Below are 2,897 nucleotides of genomic sequence, written 5' to 3'. Positions count from 1 at the left end.
ATATTCAGGTACAGTGGATGCTATTATTAAGATGATTCGTCGTGAAGGATTCAGATACTTCTATCAATGCGCATAAAGATAGTGCAGAGTGTCTTTGCAGCCTCTATACTTTTCATGGTGAAGAAAGATCTTATTGTTTTGGCTAACAAAAGCATGGTTAAAAGTGTAGCTGTAGATATTAAGTGACCATGGTTAAATATCGATACCAAGACCTATCCTACCAACTAATATTCTACTCTCATCTGTGACCTCCAAACTCTCCTATCTAATCAAGTTATATATATATATATAGAGAGAGAGAGAGAGATTCAAAATAATAGTATACCGATGAGCTGGTGATGTAGGAGTCGGAATGTATACTTTTGATGACTTTACAGTTACTCCTTCACTATTTTCAGAAACAGAAGAAGTCGAAACGATCGTCGATTGCTTATTCTCAGTACAACAATTCTCTAATCTCAATAAAGCACCTGAAAATGAAAAAGCAACGCAGGTAAATGAACTATGTCAAGAGATTCCTTGTTCTTTTTTATTATGTTGACTTAAAATTATGCTTCTGCTATGCCAAAATATAGTAGTAGATTTTTGTTATCGGAGCCTTTGCTAAACTTGGGGCAACTGTTTGTACTTCTGTTGGTTGTGAAGTCAAGGCTTCAAGCAAAGCAGCAGATTGTGGAAATGTCTCATTACGATATTCAGGTACAGCGGATGCTATTATTAAGATGATTTGTCATGAAGGATTCAGATGTTTCTATCAGGGAATGCGCATAAAGATAGTGCAGAGTGTCTTTGCAGACTCTGTACTTTTCATGGTGAAGGAAGAGCTTGTCAAAGTGTTTGCTGTTTTGGCTAACAAAAGCATGGTTAAAAGTATAGCTGTAGATATTAAGAGACCATGGTTAAATACCGATACCAAGACCTATCCTACCAACTAATCTTCTACTCTCATCTGTGACCTCCAAACTCTCCTATCTAATCAAGTTAAATATATATATATATAGAGAGAGAGAGAGAGAGAGAGATTCAAAACAATATTATACCGATGAGCTGGTGATGCAGGAGTCGGACTGCATACTTCCGATGACTTTACAGTTACACCTTCACTATTTTCAGAAACAAGAGAAGTCAAAGCGACCGTCGATTGCTTATTCTAAGTACAACAATCATCTAATCTCAATAAAGTACCTGAAAATGAAAAAGCAGCTCAGGTGAATGAAACTATGTCAAGAGATTCCTTGTCCTTTTTTATTATGTTAGCTCAGGTGAATGAAAACTCGTGCAATACATGCCTTGTGTGCTCCGCAAATATATCAATAGTGAAGTTACTACTCTCTTTTCCACAACCTTTCTTCAAATCAGAATGCTAAAAAACCTATAAATTTGAAGCAACTTCAAATAAGATTCTAAGTAAAAATGAAAATAAATTAACTAGAAATGAAAAAGAATAATCATAAAATGCTTTTGAAAGGATATTTATCTCTCACTAGAAAAAAAATATAACAATAGTAAGAAAATTCAAAATTTCTCCTTTAATCATCTGCCTGCATCCAATCCCAATCAGTATCATCAATCTCATCCTCCCCATCCAATATTTCTATAGTATTATCTTGTAAAACTTGTTCATTAGAAGGTATATCAACAACATTAATGGGTACATCTTCTCTTGAGCATCTTATGCCTTCATTATATAATCTACTCGAGGAACCAATTTCATCATTAAGCTCCCTCCAAAATGTTTCTCCAATATTTGGAGAATTCTCTTCCACTAAATCATACAAATTGATAGGAACTTTATACCTCGAATAGTAAACCCCCTTTTCAACTGGATCCTCCATGTAGAAAACTTGATGAACTTGTGATGCCAATACAAAAGGGTCATCTGTACTACATAATCTGTTAAAGTATACAGGAGTTAACCCATATTCATTTACTTTGTTATGAAACCAATCATATATAAACAAAACAATACTAAAACAACCATAATAATCAATCTCAATGATATCATGAATAACTCCATAATAGATAACTTCTCCATCAATGGGATTTCGGTCCCTAGCACTAGCAAAACTATCAGTTGTTGCTGATAAAGTCAGTCCACTATTTTGAGTCTTGCATGGGGCATCCCGAGCTTTAGTATGAAATCGGTATCAGTTAACCCAATATGCAGTATATCTCTTGGCCACCCAATTAGGCCTTTTAGCCAACCTTTATAAATAATCGGGCAATTCAGCATTTTTAACTTTATCTTCAAACCAATTGTTGAATTCCTAAGTATGACTCCTTGCTCTTAACCACGTTTGATCTCGTATCATTACTCATTACATTTTTATGTTCCCTGCAATCATGATATTTTGAATTTAATCATAAGGTCTTTATAAAAAAAGGTAAATGTACGTTACATATCATAACAAATTAAATGATATTTAATATATAAATAATCGTTCTATAATTCATCTTACTCAATAAACTTTTCCACTTGATCATCTCCAGTGTTGAATAGGACATACCGATGTGCTTCATAACGTAACTGTGAATCCATAAAAAACGTGAAATCTTTTTTCTTCTCACGTCCAATCAAATGATCTATCTTAGGAAATATAGGTGACATATTCTGAATGGATTCATCATCCTCAGCTTGATCCTCAAATTCGTACCTACTGAATCTTGTCTTCACACCATCATGTAGGTATCTTGAACAAAATGTCAAAGATTCTTCTGCCAAAAATCCATCTGCTATTGATGTTTCAGGACAAGATCGATTACGAACAAATGTATCTAAAGTATGACGGAAGGTATACCTATACTATTTATCGAAGTTCAGGGATATATATGTACCTTTTTCATTAACGACAAGAGTATATTTGCATCTAAAGTATGATGGAGGGTATATTTGTGCC

The sequence above is a fragment of the Capsicum annuum genome, chromosome 3 (genome assembly GCF_002878395.1).
Source record: "Capsicum annuum cultivar UCD-10X-F1 chromosome 3, UCD10Xv1.1, whole genome shotgun sequence".
Taxonomy (NCBI): domain Eukaryota; kingdom Viridiplantae; phylum Streptophyta; class Magnoliopsida; order Solanales; family Solanaceae; genus Capsicum; species Capsicum annuum.
The sequence above is the reverse complement of the archived record's forward strand: the minus strand, read 5'-3'. Positions refer to the sequence as shown.